The 24,197-nt window shown below is 35.4% G+C and overlaps 5 non-coding genes across 5 annotated transcripts; all 5 read right to left on the bottom strand.

The window, feature by feature from the left end:
* Positions 1-166: 166 nt before the first annotated feature.
* On the bottom strand, positions 167-238 carry TRNAQ-CUG (transfer RNA glutamine (anticodon CUG)). Its single transcript has one exon. It is a non-coding gene; the product is annotated as a tRNA-Gln (tRNA).
* A 3,697-nt stretch (positions 239-3,935) lies between these two features.
* On the bottom strand, positions 3,936-4,007 carry TRNAQ-CUG (transfer RNA glutamine (anticodon CUG)). The gene has a single exon. It is a non-coding gene; the product is annotated as a tRNA-Gln (tRNA).
* Positions 4,008-8,642: 4,635 nt separating this feature from the next.
* TRNAQ-CUG (transfer RNA glutamine (anticodon CUG)) lies at positions 8,643-8,714 on the bottom strand. Its single transcript has one exon. It is a non-coding gene; the product is annotated as a tRNA-Gln (tRNA).
* A 3,701-nt stretch (positions 8,715-12,415) lies between these two features.
* TRNAQ-CUG (transfer RNA glutamine (anticodon CUG)) lies at positions 12,416-12,487 on the bottom strand. Its single transcript has one exon. It is a non-coding gene; the product is annotated as a tRNA-Gln (tRNA).
* A 1,815-nt stretch (positions 12,488-14,302) lies between these two features.
* Positions 14,303-14,374, bottom strand: TRNAQ-CUG (transfer RNA glutamine (anticodon CUG)). The gene has a single exon. It is a non-coding gene; the product is annotated as a tRNA-Gln (tRNA).
* Between the last annotated feature and the right edge of the window lie 9,823 nt (positions 14,375-24,197).

Here is a 24,197-nt window from a genome sequence, read left to right as displayed (position 1 = left end):
GGGTTATATAGTAAAATTCATATAATTACATTCATTTCTATAACTACCTATTTTAGCTTTTCGTACATATTTACAATAATCAGTGATTTAAAAAAAAATATTATATGTATGAAAAAGAAGACTTTCTGTCAATCAAGAACTTAAACTGAAGGTACTAAAACACATCAGGTCCCAGCGAGATTTGAACTCGGATCCCTGGATTCAGAGTCCAGAGTGCTAACCATTACACCATGGAACCACTCTTCTAACACCATCTATACAACGTTCTCTTAGAGTGTGAGATCTTATTTTCTACAAGTTACAGGAATAATAATCAGAGAGATAAGTATTACATTGTATTTACAAAAAAAAGCCATAACAACCTACCAAATTTTTATACAGATTATGTTTCAGAGTCTAGAATTGTTAACATTACACAATGAAACCTCATTCATATGGTAGCATGTACATTGTTTGTCAGAGTATAAGATTCTTAGTGGATACATTTTATTGGAATTAAATGACACATAAACCTGTCTCTCAGTGTGTAAGATTCTTAATTTATGCAATTTATAGATATTTTCTTTCTCAGAGATATGAACTGTATTGTACTTACAACAAAACCAATAGAACCTACCAAGATTTAAATATAGATCATGGATTCAGAGTCCAAAATGTTTACCAATACACCATGAAACCTCATCCATTAGGGAGCATCTAAATATTTTTATAAGAATGTACTCTCAGAGAGATATGTACTGAATGGTAATTACAAAAAACCAATAGGGCCTACCAAGATTTAAATACAGATCACTGTATTCAAAGATCAGAGTGGAGTGGTTACCAATACACCAAGAAACCACATTCAAAGGGGACATCTAAACATTTTTTTCTAAAATGTTAGATTCTTAGAAGACACATTTTATTGAAGTTATTGTACATATATTTACATCAATGCTTATTTGGGTTACACAGTAAAATTCATATAATTACAAACATTTCTTTAACTACCTTTTTTTTAGATTTTAGTACATATTTACAATAATCAGTGATTTAAAAAAATGTATTATATGTATAAAAAAGAAAAGTTTTTGTCAATCAAGGACTTAAACTGAAGGTACTAAAATGCACCTGGTCCCACTGAGATTTGAACTCAATTTACTGGATTCAGCGTACAGAGTGCTAAACATAACACCATGGAATCTCCCTTCTAATAACACATATACAACTTTCTCTCAGAGTGTAAGATCTTAATTTCTACAAGATACAGAAATATTCATTCAGAGAGATATGTACTATATTGTATTTACAAATAAAACCATTAGGACCTACCAATTTGTATATACAGATTATTGGTTTCAGAGTCCAGAATTGTTAACAGTACACCATGAAAGCTCATTCATATGGTGGCATGTAAAAAAAAATTCTCACAGTGTAAGATTCTTAGAGGTTACATTTTATTGGAATTATATTACAGATAACCCTGTCTCTCAGTGTGTATGATTCTTAATTTATGCAATTTATAGATTTTTTCTTTCTCAGAGATATGAACTGCATAATACTTACAAAAAAACAATAGGACCTACCAAGATGTAAATACAAATCATGGATTCAGAGTCCAAAATGGTTACAAATACACCAGGAAACCTCATTCATGAGGAAGCATTTAAACAGTTTTTATTAGAATGTACTCTCAGAGAAATATAAACTGAACGGTACTTACAAAAAAACAATAGGACCTACCAAGATTTAAATACAGATCACTGGATTCAAAGATCAGAGTGGTTACCAATACACCAAGAAACCTCATTCATGAGGGAGAGCTAAACATTTTTTTCTAAAATGTTAGATTCTTAGAAGACACATTTTATTGCAATTATTGTACATATATTTACATCAACGCTTATTTGGGTTATATAGTAAAATTCAGATAATTACATACTTTTCTATTACTACCTTTTTTAGCTTTTCGTACATATTTACAAAAATCAGTGATTTAAAAAAATTATTATATGTATGAAAAAGAAGACTTTCTGTCAATCAAGAACTTAAACTGAAGGTACTAAAACACATCAGATCCCACTGAGATTTGAACTCAGATCGCTGGATTCAGAGTCCAGAGTGCTAATCATTACACCATGGAAGCACTATTCTAACACCACCTATACAACTTTCTCTTAGAGTGTGAGATCTTATTTTCTACAAGTTACAGGAATAATAATCAGAGAGATAAGTATTACATTGTATTTACAAAAAAAGCCATTAGGACCTACCAAATTTTTATACAGATTATAGGTTTCAGAGTCCAGAATTGTTAACAGTACACAATGAAACCTCATTCATATGGTAGCATGTACATTTTTTGTCAGAGTATAAGATTCTTAGTGGATACATTTTATTGGAATTAAATGACAGATAAACCTGTCTCTCAGTGTGTTAGATTCTTAATTTATGCAATTTATAGATATTTTCTTTCTCAGAGATATTAACTGTATTGTACTTACAACAAAACCAATAGAACCTACTAAGATGTAAATATAGATCATGGCTTCAGAGTCCAAAATGTTTACCAATACACCATGAAACCTCATCCATTAGGGAGCATCTAAATATTTTTATAAGAATGTACTCTCAGAGAGATATGAACTGAATGGTACTTACAAAAAACCAATAGGACCTACCAAGATTTAAATACAGATCACTGTATTCAAAGATCAGAGTGGAGTGGTTACCAATAAACCAAGAAACCACATTTATTAGGGAACATCTAAACATTTTTTTCTAAAATGTTAGATTCTTAGAAGACACATTTTATTGAAGTTATTGTACATATATTAACATCAATGCTTATTTGGATTACACAGTAAAATTCATATAATTACAAACATTTCTATAACTACCTTTTTTAGATTTTAGTACATATTTACAATAATCAGTGATTTAAAAAATGTATTATATGTATAAAAAAGAAAAGTTTTTGTCAATCAAGGACTTAAACTGAAGGTACTAAAATGCACCTGGTCCCACTGAGATTTGAACTCAATTTACTGGATTCAGATTACAGAGTGCTAACCATAACACCATGGAATCTCCCTTCTAATAACACATATAAAACTTTCTCTCAGAGTGTAAGATCTTAATTTCTACAAGATACAGAAATATTCATTCAGAGAAATATGCACTACATTGTATTTACAAATAAAACCATTAGGACCTAACAATTTGAATATACAGATTATTGGTTTTAGAGTTCAGAATTGTTAACAGTACACCATGAAAGCTCATTCATATGGTGGCATGTAAAAAATTTTCTCACAGTGTAAGATTCTTAGAGGTTACATTTTATTGGAGTTATATTACAGATAAACCTGTCTCTCAGTGTGTATGATTCTTAATTTATGCAATTTATAGATATTTTCTTTCTCAGAGATATGAACTGCATAATACTTACAAAAAAACAATAGGACCTACCAAGATGTAAATACAAATCATGGATTCAAAGTCCAAAATGGTTACAAATACACCAGGAAACCTCATTCATGAGGAAGCATTTAAACAGTTTTTATTAGAATGTACTCTCAGAGAAATATAAACTGAACGGTACTTACAAAAAACCAATAGAACCTACCAAGATTTAAATACAGATCACTGGATTAAAAGATCAGAGTGGTTACCAATACACCAAGAAACCTCATTCATGAGGGAGAGTTAAACATTTTTTTCTAAAATGTTAGATTCTTAGAAGACACATTTTATTGCAATTATTGTACATATATTTACATCAACGCTTATTTGGGTTATATAGTAAAATTCAGATAATTACATACATTTCTATAACTACCTTTTTTAGCTTTTCGTACATATTTACAAAAATCAGAGATTGAAAAAAATTATTATATGTATGAAAAAGAAGACTTTCTGTCAATCAAGAACTTAAACTGAAAGTACTAAGTTCTTGATACCACTGAGATTTGAACTCAGATCACTGGATTCAGAGTCCAGAGTGCTAACCATTGCACCATGGAACCTCTCTTCTAACACTACCTATACAACTTTCTCTTAGAGTGTGAGATCTTATTTTCTACAAATTACAGGAATAATAATCAGAGAGATAAGTATTACATTGTATTTACAAAAAAAGCCATTAGGACCTACCAAATTTTTATACAGATTATAGGTTTCAGAGTCCAGAATTGTTAACAGTACACAATGAAACCTCATTCATATGGTGGCATGTAAAAAAATTTCTCACAGTGTAAGATTCTTAGAGGTTACATTTTATTGGAGTTATATTACAGATAAACCTGTCTCTCAGTGTGTATGATTCTTAATTTATGCAATTTATAGATATTTTCTTTCTCAGAGATATGAACTGCATAATACTTACAAAAAACAATAGGACCTACCAAGATGTAAATACAAATCATGGATTCACAGTCCAAAATGGTTACAAATACACCAGGAAACCTCATTCATGAGGAAGCATTTAAACAGTTTTTATTAGAATGTACTCTCAGAGAAATATAAACTGAACGGTACTTACAAAAAACCAATAGGACCTACCAAGATTTAAATACAGATCACTGGATTCAAAGATCAGAGTGGTTACCAATACACCAAGAAACCTCATTCATGAGGGAGAGCTAAACATTTTTTTCTAAAATGTTAGATTCTTAGAAGACACATTTTATTGCAATTATTGTACATATATTTACATCAACGCTTATTTGGGTTATATAGTAAAATTCAGATAATTTCATACATTTCTATAATTACTTTTTTTAGCTTTTCGTACATATTTACAAAAATCAGTGATTTAAAAAAATTATTATATGTATGAAAAAGAAGACTTTCTGTCAATCAAGAACTTAAACTGAAGGTACTAAAACACATCAGATCCCACTGAGATTTGAACTCAGATCGCTGGATTCAGAGTCCAGAGTGCTAATCATTACACCATGGAAGTTCTATTCTAACACCACCTATACAACTTTCTCTTAGAGTGTGAGATCTTATTTTCTACAAATTACAGGAATAATAATCAGAGAGATAAGTATTACATTGTATTTACAAAAAAAGCCATTAGGACCTACCAAATTTTTATACAGATTATAGGTTTCAGAGTCCAGAATTGTTAACAGTACACAATGAAACCTCATTCATATGGTAGCATGTACATTTTTTGTCAGAGTATAAGATTCTTAGTGGATACATTTTATTGGAATTAAATGACAGATAAACCTGTCTCTCAGTGTGTAAGATTCTTAATTTATGCAATTTATAGATATTTTCTTTCTCAGAGATATGAACTGTATTGTACTTACAACAAAACCAATAGAACCTACCAAGATGTAAATATAGATCATGGATTCAGAGTCAAAAATGTTTACCAGTACACCATGAAACCTCATCCATTAGGGAGCATCTAAATATTTTTCTAAGAATGTACTCTCAGAGAGATATGAACTGAATGGTACTTACAAAAAACCAATAGGACCTACCAAGATTTAAATACAGATCACTGTATTCAAAGATCAGAGTGGAGTGGTTACCAATAAACCAAGAAACCACATTTATTAGGGAACATATAAAAAAAAATCTAAAATGTTAGATTCTTAGAAGACACATTTTATTGAAGTTATTGTACATATATTTACATCAATGCTTATTTGGATTACACAGTAAAATGCATATAATTACAAACATTTCTTTAACTACCTTTTTTTTAGATTTTAGTACATATTTACAATAATCAGTGATTTAAAAAAATGTATTATATGTATAAAAAAGAAAAGTTTTTGTCAATCAAGGACTTAAACTGAAGGTACTAAAATGCACCTGGTCCCACTGAGATTTGAACTCAATTTACTGGATTCAGCGTACAGAGTGCTAACCATAACACCATGGAATCTCCCTTCTAATAACACATATACAACTGTCTCTCAGAGTGTAAGATCTTAATTTCTACAAGATACAGAAATATTCATTCAGAGAGATATGTACTACATTGTATTTACAAATAAAACCATTAGGACCTACCAATTTGTATATACAGATTATTGGTTTCAGAGTCCAGAATTGTTAACAGTACACCATGAAAGCTCATTCATATGGTGGCATGTAAAAAAAATTTCTCACAGTGTAAGATTCTTAGAGGTTACATTTTATTGGAATTATATTACAGATAACCCTGTCTCTCAGTGTGTATGATTCTTAATTTATGCAATTTATAGATATTTTCTTTCTCAGAGATATGAACTGCATAATACTTACAAAAAAACAATAGGACCTAACAAGATGTAAATACAAATCATGGATTCAGAGTCCAAAATGGTTACAAATACACCAGGAAACCTCATTCATGAGGAAGCATTTAAACAGTTTTTATTAGAATGTACTCTCAGAGAAATATAAACTGAACGGTACTTACAAAAAACCAATAGGACCTACCGAGATTTAATTACAGATCACTGGATTCAAACATCAGAGTGGTTACCAATACACCAAGAAACCTCATTCATGAGGGAGAGCTAAACATTTTTTTCTAAAATGTTAGATTCTTAGAAGACACATTTATTGCAATTATTGTACATATATTTACATCAATGCTTATTTGGGTTATATAGTAAAATTCAGATAATTACATACATTTCTATAACTACCTGTTTTAGCTTTTCGTACATATTTACAAAAATCAGTGATTGAAAAAAATTATTATATGTATGAAAAAGAAGACTTTCTGTCAATCAAGAACTTAAACTGAAGGTTCTAAAACACATCAGATCCCACTGAGATTTGAACTCAGATCGCTGGATTCAGAGTCCAGAGTGCTAATCATTACACCATGGAAGCACTATTCTAACACCACCTATACAACTTTCTCTTAGAGTGTGAGATCTTATTTTCTACAAGTTACAGGAATAATAATCAGAGAGATAAGTATTACATTGTATTTACAAAAAAAAGCCATTAGGACCTACCAAATTTTTATACAGATTATAGGTTTCAGAGTCCAGAATTGTTAACAGTACACAATGAAACCTCATTCATATGGTAGCATGTACATTTTTTGTCAGAGTATAAGATTCATAGTGGAAACATTTTATTGGAATTAAATGACAGATAAACCTGTCTCTCAGTGTGTAAGATTCTTAATTTATGCAATTTATAGATATTTTCTTTCTCAGAGATATTAACTGTATTGTACTTACAACAAAACCAATAGAACCTACTAAGATGTAAATATAGATCATGGCTTCAGAGTCCAAAATGTTTACCAATACACCATGAAACCTCATCCATTAGGGAGCATCTAAATATTTTTATAAGAATGTACTCTCAGAGAGATATGAACTGAATGGTACTTACAAAAAACCAATAGGACCTACCAAGATTTAAATACAGATCACTGTATTCAAAGATCAGAGTGGAGTGGTTACAAATACACCAAGAAACCACATTCATTAGGGAACATCTAAACATTTTTTTCTAAAATGTTAGATTCTTAGAAGACACATTTTATTGAAGTTATTGTACATATATTAACATCAATGCTTATTTGGATTACACAGTAAAATTCATATAATTACAAACATTTCTATAACTACCTTTTTTAGATTTTAGTACATATTTACAATAATCAGTGATTTAAAAAATGTATTATATGTATAAAAAAGAAAAGTTTTTGTCAATCAAGGACTTAAACTGAAGGTACTAAAATGCACCTGGTCCCACTGAGATTTGAACTCAATTTACTGGATTCAGAGTACAGAGTGCTAACCATAACACCATGGAATCTCCCTTCTAATAACACATATAAAACTTTCTCTCAGAGTGTAAGATCTTAATTTCTACAAGATACAGAAATATTCATTCAGAGAGATATGCACTACATTGTATTTACAAATAAAACCATTAGGACCTACCAATTTGAATATACAGATTATTGGTTTTAGAGTTCATAATTGTTAACAGTACACCATGAAAGCTCATTCATATGGTGGCATGTAAAAAAATTTCTCACAGTGTAAGATTCTTAGAGGTTACATTTTATTGGAGTTATATTACAGATAAACCTGTCTCTCGGTGTGTATGATTCTTAATTTATGCAATTTATAGATATTTTCTTTCTCAGAGATATGAACTGCATAATACTTACAAAAAAACAATAGGACCTACCAAGATGTAAATACAAATCATGGATTCAGAGTTCAAAATGGTTACAAATACACCAGGAAACCTCATTCATGAGGAAGCATTTAAACAGTTTTTATTAGAATGTACTCTCAGAGAAATATAAACTGAACGGTACTTACAAAAAACCAATAGGACCTACCAAGATTTAAATACAGATCACTGGATTCAAAGATCAGAGTGGTTACCAATACACCAAGAAACCTCATTCATGAGGGAGAGCTAAACATTTTTTTCTAAAATGTTAGATTCTTAGAAGACACATTTTATTGCAATTATTGTACATATATTTACATCAACGCTTATTTTTGTTATATAGTAAAATTCAGATAATTACATACATTTCTATAACTACCTTTTTTAGCTTTTCGTACATATTTACAAAAATCAGTGATTGAAAAAAATTATTATATGTATGAAAAAGAAGACTTTCTGTCAATCAAGAACTTAAACTGAAGGTACTAAGTTCTTGATCCCACTGAGATTTGAACTCAGATCACTGGATTCAGAGTCCAGAGTGCTAACCATTGCACCATGGAACCTCTCTTCCAACACTACCTATACAACTTTCTCTTAGAGTGTGAGATCTTATTTTCTACAAATTACAGGAATAATAATCAGAGAGATAAGTATTACATTGTATTTACAAAAAAAAGCCATCAGGACCTACCAAATTTTTATACAGATTATAGGTTTCAGAGTCCAGAATTGTTAACAGTACACAATGAAACCTCATTCATATGGTAGCATGTACATTTTTTTGTCAGAGTATAAGATTCTTAGTGGATACATTTTATTGGAATTAAATGACAGATAAACCTGTCTCTCAGTGTGTAATATTCTTAATTTATGCAATTTATAGATATTTTATTTCTCAGAGATATGAACTGTATTGTACTTACAAGAAAAAAACAATGGAACCTACCAAGATGTAAATATAGATCATGGATTCAGAGTCCAAAATGTTTACCAATACACCATGAAACCTCATCCATTAGGGAGCATCTAAATATTTTTATAAGAATGTACTCTCAGAGAGATATGAACTGAATGGTACTTACAAAAAACCAATAGGACCTACCAAGATTTAAATACAGATCACTGTATTCAAAGATCAGAGTGGAGTGGTTACCAATAAACCAAGAAACCACATTTATTAGGGAACATATAAAAAAAAATTCTAAAATGTTAGATTCTTAGAAGACACATTTTATTGAAGTTATTGTACATATATTTACATCAATGCTTATTTGGATTACACAGTAAAATTCATATAATTACAAACATTTCTTTAACTACCTTTTTTTTAGATTTTAGTACATATTTACAATAATCAGTGATTTAAAAAAATGTATTATATGTATAAAAAAGAAAAGTTTTTGTCAATCAAGGACTTAAACTGAAGGTACTAAAATGCACCTGGTCCCACTGAGATTTGAACTCAATTTACTGGATTCAGAGTACAGAGTGCTAACCATAACACCATGGAATCTCCCTTCTAATAACACATATACAACTTTCTCTCAGAGTGTAAGATCTTAATTTCTACAAGATACAGAAATATTCATTCAGAGAGATATGTACTATATTGTATTTACAAATAAAACCATTAGGACCTACCAATTTGTATATACAGATTATTGGTTTCAGAGTCCAGAATTGTTAACAGTACACCATGAAAGCTCATTCATATGGTGGCATGTAAACATTTTTTCTCACAGTGTAAGATTCTTAGAGGTTACATTTTATTGGAATTATATTACAGATAACCCTGTCTCTCAGTGTGTATGATTCTTAATTTATGCAATTTATAGATATTTTCTTTCTCAGAGATATGAACTGCATAATACTTACAAAAAAACAATAGGACCTACCAAGATGTAAATACAAATCATGGATTCAGAGTCCAAAATGGTTACAAATACACCAGGAAACCTCATTCATGAGGAAGCATTTAAACAGTTTTTATTAGAATGTACTCTCAGAGAAATATAAACTGAACGGTACTTACAAAAAACCAATAGGACCTACCAAGATTTAAATACAGATCACTGGATTCAAAGATCAGAGTGGTTACCAATACACCAAGAAACCTCATTCATGAGGGAGAGCTAAACATTTTTTTCTAAAATGTTAGATTCTTAGAAGACACATTTTATTGCAATTATTGTACATATATTTACATCAACGCTTATTTGGGTTATATAGTAAAATTCAGATAATTACATACATTTCTATAACTACCTTTTTTAGCTTTTCGTACATATTTACAAAAATCAGTGATTGAAAAAAATTATTATATGTATGAAAAAGAAGACTTTCTGTCAATCAAGAACATAAACTGAAGGTACTAAAACACATCAGATCCCACTGAGATTTGAACTCAGATCGCTGGATTCAGAGTCCAGAGTGATAATCATTACACCATGGAAGCACTATTCTAACACCACCTATACAACTTTCTCTTAGAGTGTGAGATCTTATTTTCTACAAGTTACAGGAATAATAATCAGAGAGATAAGTATTACATTGTATTTACAAAAAAAGCCATTAGGACCTACCAAATTTTTATACAGATTATAGGTTTCAGAGTCCAGAATTGTTAACAGTACACAATGAAACCTCATTCATATGGTAGCATGTACATTTTTTGTCAGAGTATAAGATTCTTAGTGGATACATTTTATTGGAATTAAATGACAGATAAACCTGTCTCTCAGTGTGTAAGATTCCTAATTTATGCAATTTATAGATATTTTCTTTCTCAGAGATATGAACTGTATTGTACTTACAACAAAACCAATAGAACCTACTAAGATGTAAATATAGATCATGGCTTCAGAGTCCAAAATGTTTACAAATACACCATGAAACCTCATCCATTAGGGAGCATCTAAATATTTTTATAAGAATGTACTCTCAGAGAGATATGAACTGAATGGTACTTACAAAAAACCAATAGGACTTACCAAGATTTAAATACAGATCTCTGTATTCAAAGATCAGAGTGGAGTGGTTACCAATACACCAAGAAACCACATTCATTAGGGAACATCTAAACATTTTTTTCTAAAATGTTAGATTCTTAGAAGACACATTTTATTGAAGTTATTGTACATATATTAACATCAATGCTTATTTGGATTACACAGTAAAATTCATATAATTACAAACATTTCTATAACTACCTTTTTTAGATTTTAGTACATATTTACAATAATCAGTGATTTAAAAAATGTATTACATGTATAAAAAAGAAAAGTTTTTGTCAATCAAGGACTTAAACTGAAGGTACTAAAATGCACCTGGTCCCACTGAGATTTGAACTCAATTTACTGGATTCAGAGTACAGAGTGCTAACCATAACACCATGGAATCTCCCTTCTAATAACACATATAAAACTTTCTCTCAGAGTGTAAGATCTTAATTTCTACAAGATACAGAAATATTCATTCAGAGAGATATGCACTACATTGTATTTACAAATAAACCATTAGGACCTACCAATTTGAATATACAGATTATTGGTTTTAGAGTTCAGAATTGTTAACAGTACACCATGAAAGCTCATTCATATGGTGGCATGTAAAAATTTTTCTCACAGTGTAAGATTCTTAGAGGTTACATTTTATTGGAGTTATATTACAGATAAACCTGTCTCTCAGTGTGTATGATTCTTAATTTATGCAATTTATAGATATTTTCTTTCTCAGAGATATGAACTGCATAATACTTACAAAAAAACAATAGGACCTACCAAGATGTAAATACAAATCATGGATTCAGAGTCCAAAATGGTTACAAATATACCAGGAAACCTCATTCATGAGGAAGCATTTAAACAGTTTTTATTAGAATGTACTCTCAGAGAAATATAAACTGAACAGTACTTACAAAAAACCAATAGGACCTACCAAGATTTAAATACAGATCACTGGATTCAAAGATCAGAGTGGTTACCAATACACCAAGAACCCTCATTCATGAGGGAGAGTTAAACATTTTTTTCTAAAATGTTAGATTCTTAGAAGACACATTTTATTGCAATTATTGTACATATATTTACATCAACGCTTATTTGGGTTATATAGTAAAATTCAGATAATTACATACATTTCTATAACTACCTTTTTTAGCTTTTCGTACATATTTACAAAAATCAGTGATTGAAAAAAATTATTATATGTATGAAAAAGAAGACTTTCTGTCAATCAAGAACTTAAACTGAAGATACTAAGTTCTTGATCCCACTGAGATTTGAACTCAGATCACTGGATTCAGAGTCCAGAGTGCTAACCATTGCACCATGGAACCTCTCTTCTAACACTGCTTATACAACTTTCTCTTAGAGTGTGAGATCTTATTTTCTACAAATTACAGGAATAATGATCAGAGAGATAAGTATTACATTGTATTTACAAAAAAAGCCATCAGGACCTACCAAATTTTTATACAGATTATAGGTTTCAGAGTCCAGAATTGTTAACAGTACACAATGAAACCTCATTCATATGGTAGCATGTACATTTTTTTGTCAGAGTATAAGATTCTTAGTGGATACATTTTATTGGAATTAAATGACAGATATACCTGTCTCTCAGTGTGTAAGATTCTTAATTTATGCAATTTATAGATATTTTCTATCTCAGAGATATTAACTGTATTGTACTTACAACAAAACCAATAGAACCTACCAAGATGTAAATATAGATCATGGATTCAGAGTCCAAAATGTTTACCAATACACCATGAAACCTCATCCATTAGGGAGCATCTAAATATTTTTATAAGAATGTACTCTCAGAGAGATATGAACTGAATGGTACTTACAAAAAACCAATAGGACCTACCAAGATTTAAATACAGATCACTGTATTCAAAGATCAGAGTGGAGTGGTTACCAATAAACCAAGAAACCACATTTATTAGGGAACATATAAAAAACAATTCTAAAATGTTAGATTCTTAGAAGACACATTTTATTGAAGTTATTGTACATATATTTACATCAATGCTTATTTGGATTACACAGTAAAATTCATATAATTACAAACATTTCTTCAACTACCTTTTTTTTAGATTTTAGTACATATTTACAATAATCAGTGATTTAAAAAAATGTATTATGTGTATAAAAAAGAAAAGTTTTTGTCAATTAAGGACTTAAACTGAAGGTACTAAAATGCACCTGGTCCCACTGAGATTTGTACTCAATTTACTGGATTCAGCGTACAGAGTGCTAACCATAACACCATGGAATCTCCCTTCTAATAACACATATACAACTTTCTCTCAGAGTGTAAGATCTTAATTTCTACAAGAAATAGAAATATTCATTCAGAGAGATATGTACTACATTGTATTTACAAATAAAACCATTAGGACCTACCAATTTGTATATACAGATTATTGGTTTCAGAGGCCAGAATTGTTAACAGTACACCATGAAAGCTCATTCATATGGTGGCATGTAAAAAAAAATTTCTCACAGTGTAAGATTCTTAGAGGTTACATTTTATTGGAATTATATTACAGATAACCCTGTCTCTCAGTGTGTATGATTCTTAATTTATGCAATTTATAGATATTTTCTTTCTCAGAGATATGAACTGCATAATACTTACAAAAAAACAATAGGACCTACCAAGATGTAAATACAAATCATGGATTCAGAGTCCAAAATGGTTACAAATACACCAGGAAACCTCATTCATGAGGAAGCATTTAAACAGTTTTTATTAGAATGTACTCTCAGAGAAATATAAACTGAACGGTACTTACAAAAAACCAATAGGACCTACCAAGATTTAAATACAGATCACTGGATTCAAAGATCAGAGTGGTTACCAATACACCAAGAAACCTCATTCATGAGGGAGAGCTAAACATTTTTTTCTAAAATGTTAGATTCTTAGAAGACACATTTTATTGCAATTATTGTACATATATTTACATCAACGCTTATTTGGGTTATATAGTAAAATTCAGATAATTATATACATTTCTATAACTACCTTTTTTAGCTTTTCGTACATATTTACAAAAATCAGTGATTGAAAAAAATTATTATATGTATGAAAAAGAAGACTTTCTGTCAATCAAGAACTTAAACTGAAGGTACTAAGCTCTTGATCCCACTGAGATTTGAACTCAGATCACTGGATTCAGAGTCCAGAGTGCTAACCATTGCACCATGGAACCTCTCTTCTAACACTACCTATACAACTTTCTCTTAGAGTGTGAGATCTTATTTTCTACAAATTACAGGAATAATAATCAGAGAGATAAGTATTACATTGTATTTACAAAAAAAGCCATTAGGACCTACCAAATTTGTATACAGATTATAGGTTTCAGAGTCCAGAATTGTTATCAGTACACAATGAAACCTCATTCATATGGTAGCCTGTACATTTTTTTGTCAGAGTATAAGATTCTTAGTGGATACATTTTATTGGAATTAAATGACAGATAAACCTGTCTCTCAGTGTGTAAGATTCTTAATTTATGCAATTTATAGATATTTTATTTCTCAGAGATATTAACTGTATTGTACTTACAAGAAAAAAACAATGGAACCTACCAAGATGTAAATATTAGAGATGAGCGGGTTCGGTTCCTCGGAATCCGAACCCGCCCGAACTTCATGTTTTTTTACACGGGTCCGAGCGACTCGGATCTTCCCGCCTTGCTCGGTTAACCCGAGCGCGCCCGAACGTCATCATCCCGCTGTCGGATTCTCGCGAGGCTCGGATTCTATCGCGAGACTCGGATTCTATATAAGGAGCCGCGCGTCGCCGCCATTTTCACACGTGCATTGAGATTGATAGGGAGAGGACGTGGCTGGCGTCCTCTCCGTTTATAGAGAGTGAGACTAGAGTAGAGAGAGACACAGTAGTAATTTTGGGGAGCATTAGGAGGAGTACTTTAGGAGGAGTACTACTACTTGCTGAAGTGATAGATAGATAGTGTGACTGTATAATTGTATATCTGACTTGTGGGGGAGACACTGACAGTGGGGAGCAGTTAGAGTCTGAGAGCAGGACTACATATAACGTACAGTGCACACTTTTGCTGCCAGAGTGCCACACTGCCATTGTGACCACACTGACCACCAGTATAATATATATTGTGATTGTCTGCTTAGGAGTACTACTTGCAAGTTGCTGATAGTGTGACCAGTGACCTGACCACCAGTTTATAATAATCACCACCAGTTTAATATATATAATATATATATATATATAATTGTATATAATATATATATAATATTGTATACCACCTACCCGTGGTTTTTTTTTTTTCTTTCTTCTTGATACATACTACTATAGTAGCTTACTGTAGCAGTCTGCGGTGCTGCTGAGCTGACAGTGTCCAGCAGGTCCGTCATCAGTCATTAGTACATAATAAATATATATTATATACCTGTCCGGCTGCAGTACTAGTGTGATATTATATATATATATATTGATTTCATCTCATTATCATCCAGTCTATATTAGCAGCAGACACAGTACGGTAGTCCACGGCTGTAGCTACCTCTGTGTCGGCAGTCGCTGGTCCATCCATAATTGTATACCACCTACCCGTGGTTTTTTTTTTTTATTTCTTCTTTATACATACTACTATAGTAGCTTACTGTAGCAGTCTGCGGTGCTGCTGAGCTGACAGTGTCCAGCAGGTCCGTCATCAGTCATTAGTACATAATAAATATATATTATATACCTGTCCGGCTGCAGTACTAGTGTGATATTATATATATATATATATTGATTTCATCTCATTATCATCCAGTCTATATTAGCAGCAGACACAGTACGGTAGTCCATGGCTGTAGCTACCTCTGTGTCGGCAGTCGCTGGTCCATCCATAATTGTATACCACCTACCCGTGGTTTTTTTTTTCTTTCTTCTTGATACATACTACTATAGTAGCTTACTGTAGCAGTCTGCGGTGCTGCTGAGCTGACAGTGTCCAGCAGGTCCGTCATCAGTCATTAGTACATAATAAATATATATTATATACCTGTCCGGCTGCAGTACTAGTGTGATATTATATATATATATATATATTGATTTCATCTCATTATCATCCAGTCTATATTAGCAGCAGACACAGTACGGTAGTCCACGGCTGTAGCTACCTCTGTGTCGGCAGTCGCTGGTCCATCCATAATTGTATACCACCTACCCGTGGTTTTTTTTTTCTTTCTTCTTTATACATACTACTATAGTAGCTTACTGTAGCAGTCTGCGGTGCTGCTGAGCTGACAGTGTCCAGCAGGTCCGTCATCAGTCATTAGTACATAATAAATATATATTATATACCTGTCCGGCTGCAGTACTAGTGTGATATTATATATATATATATATTGATTTCATCTCATTATCATCCAGTCTATATTAGCAGCAGACACAGTACGGTAGTCCACGGCTGTAGCTACCTCTGTGTCGGCAGTCGCTGGTCCATCCATAATTGTATACCACCTACCCGTGGTTTTTTTTTTCTTTCTTCTTGATACATACTACTATAGTAGCTTACTGTAGCAGTCTGCTGTGCTGCTGAGCTGACAGTGTCCAGCAGGTCCGTCATCAGTCATTAGTACATAATAAATATATATTATATACCTGTCCGGCTGCAGTACTAGTGTGATATTATATATATATATATATATATATATTGATTTCATCTCATTATCATCCAGTCTATATTAGCAGCAGACACAGTACGGTAGTCCACGGCTGTAGCTACCTCTGTGTCGGCAGTCGCTGGTCCATCCATAATTGTATACCACCTACCCGTGGTTTTTTTTTTTTTCTTTCTTCTTTATACATACTACTATAGTAGCTTACTGTAGCAGTCTGCGGTGCTGCTGAGCTGACAGTGTCCAGCAGGTCCGTCATCAGTCATTAGTACATAATAAATATATATTATATACCTGTCCGGCTGCAGTACTAGTGTGATATTATATATATATATATATATATATATTGATTTCATCTCATTATCATCCAGTCTATATTAGCAGCAGACACAGTACAGTAGTCCACGGCTGTAGCTACCTCTGTGTCGGCAGTCGCTGGTCCATCCATAATTGTATACCACCTACCCGTGGTTTTTTTTTTCTTTCTTCTTGATACATACTACTATAGTAGCTTACTGTAGCAGTCTGCGGTGCTGCTGAGCTGACAGTGTCCAGCAGGTCCGTCATCAGTCATTAGTACATAATAAATATATATTATATACCTGTCCGGCTGCAGTACTAGTGTGATATTATATATATATATATATATTGATTTCATCTCATTATCATCCAGTCTATATTAGCAGCAGACACAGTACGGTAGTGCACGGCTGTAGCTACCTCTGTGTCGGCAGTCGCTGGTCCATCCATAATTGTATACCACCTACCCGTGGGTTTTTTTTTCTTTCTTCTTTATACATACTACTATAGTAGCTTACTGTAGCAGTCTGCGGTGCTGCTGAGCTGACAGTGTCCAGCAGGTCCGTCATCAGTCATTAGTACATAATAAATATATATTATATACCTGTCCGGCTGCAGTACTAGTGTGATATTATATATATATATATATATATATTGATTTCATCTCATTATCATCCAGTCTATATTAGCAGCAGACACAGTACGGTAGTCCACGGCTGTAGCTACCTCTGTGTCGGCAGTCGCTGGTCCATCCATAATTGTATACCACCTACCCGTGGTTTTTTTTTTCTTTCTTCTTTATACATACTACTATAGTAGCTTACTGTAGCAGTCTGCGGTGCTGCTGAGCTGACAGTGTCCAGCAGGTCCGTCATCAGTCATTAGTACATAATAAATATATATTATATACCTGTCCGGCTGCAGTACTAGTGTGATATTATATATATATATATATATTGATTTCATCTCATTATCATCCAGTCTATATTAGCAGCAGACACAGTACAGTAGTCCACGGCTGTAGCTACCTCTGTGTCGGCAGTCGCTGGTCCATCCATAATTGTATACCACCTACCCGTGGTTTTTTTTTTCTTTCTTCTTGATACATACTACTATAGTAGCTTACTGTAGCAGTCTGCGGTGCTGCTGAGCTGACAGTGTCCAGCAGGTCCGTCATCAGTCATTAGTACATAATAAATATATATTATATACCTGTCCGGCTGCAGTACTAGTGATATTATATATATATATATTGATTTCATCTCATTATCATCCAGTCTATATTAGCAGCAGACACAGTACGGTAGTCCACGGCTGTAGCTACCTCTGTGTCTTTTAGTTGTGCCTATTAAAATATGGAGAACAAAAATGTTGAGGTTCCAAAATTAGGGAAAGATCAAGATCCACTTCCACCTCGTGCTGAAGCTGCTGCCACTAGTCATGGCCGAGACGATGAAATGCCAGCAACGTCGTCTGCCAAGGCCGATGCCCAATGTCATAGTACAGAGCATGTAAAATCCAAAACACCAAATATCAGTAAAAAAAGGACTCCAAAATCTAAAATAAAATTGTCGGAGGAGAAGCGTAAACTTGCCAATATGCCATTTACCACACGGAGTGGCAAGGAACGGCTGAGGCCCTGGCCTATGTTCATGGCTAGTGGTTCAGCTTCACATGAGGATGGAAGCACTCAGCCTCTCGCTAGAAAACTGAAAAGACTCAAGCTGGCAAAAGCACCGCAAAGAACTGTGCGTTCTTCCAAATCCCAAATCCACAAGGAGAGTCCAATTGTGTCGGTTGCGATGCCTGACCTTCCCAACACTGGACGTGAAGAGCATGCGCCTTCCACCATTTGCACGCCCCCTGCAAGTTCTGGAAGGAGCACCCGCAGTCCAGTTCCTGATAGTCAGATTGAAGATGTCAGTGTTGAAGTACACCAGGATGAGGAGGATATGGGTGTTGCTGGCGCTGGGGAGGAAATTGACAAGGAGGATTCTGATGGTGAGGTGGTTTGTTTAAGTCAGGCACCCGGGGAGACACCTGTTGTCCGTGGGAGGAATAGGGCCGTTGACATGCCTGGTGAAAATACCAAAAAAATCAGCTCTTCGGTGTGGAAGTATTTCAACAGAAATGCGGACAACATTTGTCAAGCCGTGTGTTGCCTTTGTAAAGCTGTAATAAGTAGGGGTAAGGACGTTAACCACCTCGGAACATCCTCCCTTATACGTCACCTGCAGCGCATTCATAATAAGTCAGTGACAAGTTCAAAAACTTTGGGCGACAGCGGAAGCAGTCCACTGACCAGTAAATCCCTTCCTCTTGTAACCAAGCTCACGCAAACCACCCCACCAACTCCCTCAGTGTCAATTTCCTCCTTCCCCAGGAATGCCAATAGTCCTGCAGGCCATGTCACTGGCAATTCTGACGAGTACTCTCCTGCCTGGGATTCCTCCGATGCAACCTTGCGTGTAACGCCTACTGCTGCTGGCGCTGCTGTTGTTGCTGCTGGGAGTCGATGGTCATCCCAGAGGGGAAGTCGTAAGCCCACTTTTACTACTTCCACCAAGCAATTGACTGTCCAACAGTCCTTTGCGAGGAAGATGAAATATCACAGCAGTCATCCTGTTGCAAAGCGGATAACTGAGGCCTTGACAACTATGTTGGTGTTAGACGTGCGTCCGGTATCCGCCGTTAGTTCACAGGGAACTAGACAATTTCTTGAGGTAGTGTGCCCCCGTTACCAAATACCATCTAGGTTCCACTTCTCTAGGCAGGCGATACCGAGAATGTACACGGACGTCAGAAAAAGACTCACCAGTGTCCTAAAAAATGCAGTTGTACCCAATGTCCACTTAACCACGGACATGTGGACAAGTGGAGCAGGGCAGGGTCAGGACTATATGACTGTGACAGCCCACTGGGTAGATGTATGGACTCCCGCCGCAAGAACAGCAGCGGCGGCACCAGTAGCAGCATCTCGCAACCGCCAACTCTTTCCTAGGCAGGCTACGCTTTGTATCACCGGTTTCCAGAATATGCACACAGCTGAAAACCTCTTACGGCAACTGAGGAAGATCATCGCGGAATGGCTTACCCCAATTGGACTCTCCTGTGGATTTGTGGCATCGGACAACGCCAGCAATATTGTGTGTGCATTAAATATGGGCAAATTCCAGCACGTCCCATGTTTTGCACATACCTTGAATTTGGTGGTGCAGAATTTTTAAAAAAACGAGAGGGGCGTGCAAGAGATGCTGTCGGTGGCCAGAAGAATTGCGGGACACTTTCGGCGTACAGGCACCACGTACAGAAAACTGGAGCACCACCAAAAACGCCTGAACCTGCCCTGCCATCATCTGAAGCAAGAAGTGGTAACGAGGTGGAATTCAACCCTCTATATGCTTCAGAGGTTGGAGGAGCAGCAAAAGGCCATTCAAGCCTATACAATTGAGCACGATATAGGAGGTGGAATGTACCTGTCTCAAGCGCAGTGGAGAATGATTTCAACGTTGTGCAAGGTTCTGCAACCTTTTGAACTTGCCACACGTGAAGTCAGTTCAGACACTGCCAGCCTGAGTCAGGTCATTCCCCTCATCAGGATTTTGCAGAAGAAGCTGGAGGCATTGAAGGAGGAGCTAAAAGGGAGCGATTCCGCTAGGCATGTGGGACTTGTGGATGCAGCCCTTAATTCGCTTAACAAGGATTCACGGGTGGTCAATCTGTTGAAATCAGAGCACTACATTTTGGCCACCGTGCTCGATCCTAGATTTAAAACCTACCTTGGATCTCTCTTTCCGGCAGACACAAGTCTGCTGGGGTTCAAAGACCTGCTGGTGACAAAATTGTCAAGTCAAGCGGAACGCGACCTGTCAACATCTCCTCCTTCACATTCTCCCGCAACTGGGGGTGCGAGGAAAAGGCTCAGAATTCCGAGCCCACCCACTGGCGGTGATGCAGGGCAGTCTGGAGCGACTGCTGATGCTGACATCTGGTCCGGACTGAAGGACCTGACAACGATTACGGACATGTCGTCTACTGTCACTGCATATGATTCTGTCACCATTGAAAGAATGGTGGAGGATTATATGAGTGACCGCATCCAAGTAGGCACGTCAGACAGTCCGTACTTATACTGGCAGGAAAAAGAGGCAATTTGGAGGCCCTTGCACAAACTGGCTTTATTCTACCTAAGTTGCCCTCCCACAAGTGTGTACTCCGAAAGAGTGTTTAGTGCCGCCGCTCACCTTGTCAGCAATCGGCGTACGAGGTTACTTCCAGAAAATGTGGAGAAGATGATGTTCATTAAAATGAATTATAATCAATTCCTCCGTGGAGACATTGACCAGCAGCAATTGCCTCCACAAAGTACACAGGGAGCTGAGATGGTGGATTCCAGTGGGGACGAATTGATAATCTGTGAGGAGCGGGATGTACACGGTGATATATCGGAGGATGATGATGAGGTGGACATCTTGCCTCTGTAGAGCCAGTTTGTGCAAGGAGAGATTAATTGCTTCTTTTTCGGTGGGGGTCCAAACCAACCCGTCATTTCAGTCACAGTCGTGTGGCAGACCCTGTCACTGAAATGATGGGTTGGTTAAAGTGTGCATGTCCTGTTTATACAACATAAGGGTGGGTGGGAGGGCCCAAGGACAATTCCATCTTGCACCTCTTTTTTCTTTCATTTTTATTTGCGTCATGTGCTGTTTGGGGAGTGTTTTTTGGAAGGGCCATCCTGCGTGACACTGCAGTGCCACTCCTAGATGGGCCCGGTGTTTGTGTCGGCCACTAGGGTCGCTTATCTTACTCACACAGCTACCTCATTGCGCCTCTTTTTTTCTTCTTTGCGTCATGTGCTGTTTGGGGAGTGTTTTTTGGAAGGGCCATCCTGCGTGACACTGCAGTGACACTCCTAGATGGGCCAGGTGTTTGTGTCGGCCACTAGGGTCGCTTAGCTTACTCACACAGCTACCTCATTGCGCCTCTTTTTTTCTTTGCGTCATGTGCTGTTTGGGGAGTGTTTTTTGGAAGGGCCATCCTGCGTGACACTGCAGTGCCACTCCTAGATGGGCCAGGTGTTTGTGTCGGCCACTAGGGTCGCTGAGCTTACTCACACAGCTACCTCATTGCGCCTCTTTTTTTCTTTGCGTCATGTGCTGTTTGGGGAGTGTTTTTTGGAAGGGCCATCCTGCGTGACACTGCAGTGCCACTCCTAGATGGGCCAGGTGTTTGTGTCGGCCACTAGGGTCGCTTAGCTTACTCACACAGCTACCTCATTGCACCTCTTTTTTTCTTCTTTGCGTCATGTGCTGTTTGGGGAGTGTTTTTTGGAAGGGCCATCCTGCGTGACACTGCAGTGCCACTCCTAGATGGGCCAGGTGTTTGCGTCGGCCACTAGGGTCGCTTAGCTTACTCACACAGCTACCTCATTGCGCCTCTTTTTTTCTTCTTTGCGTCATGTGCTGTTTGGGGAGTGTTTTTTGGAAGGGCCATCCTGCGTGACACTGCAGTGCCACTCCTAGATGGGCCCGGTGTTTGTGTCGGCCACTAGGGTCGCTTATCTTACTCACACAGCTACCTCATTGCGCCTCTTTTTTTCTTTGCGTCATGTGCTGTTTGGGGAGTGTTTTTTGGAAGGGCCATCCTGCGTGACACTGCAGTGCCACTCCTAGATGGGCCCGGTGTTTGTGTCGGCCACTAGGGTCGCTTAGCTTAGTCATCCAGCGACCTCGGTGCAAATTTTAGGACTAAAAATAATATTGTGAGGTGTGAGGTATTCAGAATAGACTGAAAATGAGTGGAAATTATGGATTTTGAGGTTAATAATACTTTGGGATCAAAATGACCCCCAAATTCTATGATTTAAGCTGTTTTTTAGTGTTTTTTGAAAAAAACACCCGAATCCAAAACACACCCGAATCCAACAAAAAAAATTCGGTGAGGTTTTGCCAAAACGCGGTCGAACCCAAAATACGGCCGCGGAACCGAACCCAAAACCAAAACACAAAACCCGAAAAATTTCAAGTGCACATCTCTAGTAAATATAGATCATGGATTCAGAGTCCAAAATGTTTACCAATACACCATGAAACCTCATCCATTAGGGAGCATCTAAATATTTTTATAAGAATGTACTCTCAGAGAGATATGAACTGAATGGTACTTACAAAAAACCAATAGGACCTACCAAGATTTAAATACAGATCACTGTATTCAAAGATCAGAGTGGAGTGGTTACCAATAAACCAAGAAACCACATTTATTAGGGAACATATAAAAAAAAATTCTAAAATGTTAGATTCTTAGAAGACACATTTTATTGAAGTTATTGTACATATATTAACATCAATGCTTATTTGGATTACACAGTAAAATTCATATAATTACAAACATTTCTTTAACTACCTTTTTTTTAGATTTTAGTACATATTTACAATAATCAGTGATTTAAAAAAATGTATTATATGTATAAAAAAGAAAAGTTTTTGTCAATCAAGGACTTAAACTGAAGGTACTAAAATGCACCTGGTCCCACTGAGATTTGAACTCAATTTACTGGATTCAGCATACAGAGTGCTAACCATAACACCATGGAATCTCCCTTCTAATAACACATATACAACTTTCTCTCAGAGTGTAAGATCTTAATTTCTACAAGATACAGAAATATTCATTCAGAGAGATATGTACTACATTGTATTTACAAATAAAACCATTAGGACCTACCAATTTGTATATACAGATTATTGGTTTCAGAGTCCAGAATTGTTAACAGTACACCATGAAAGCTCATTCATATGGTGGCATGTAAAAAAAAATTCTCACAGTGTAAGATTCTTAGAGGTTACATTTTATTGGAATTATATTACAGATAACCCTGTCTCTCAGTGTGTATGATTCTTAATTTATGCAATTTATAGATATTTTCTTTCTCAGAGATATGAACTGCATAATACTTACAAAAAAACAATAGGACCTACCAAGATGTAAATACAAATCATGGATTCAGAGTCCAAAATGGTTACAAATACACCAGGAAACCTCATTCATGAGGAAGCATTTAAACAGTTTTTATTAGAA

This window comes from Pseudophryne corroboree, chromosome 11 (genome assembly GCF_028390025.1).
Source record: "Pseudophryne corroboree isolate aPseCor3 chromosome 11, aPseCor3.hap2, whole genome shotgun sequence".
Classification (NCBI taxonomy): Eukaryota; Metazoa; Chordata; class Amphibia; order Anura; family Myobatrachidae; genus Pseudophryne; species Pseudophryne corroboree.
This window is presented reverse-complemented; position numbering and strand designations above follow the sequence as displayed.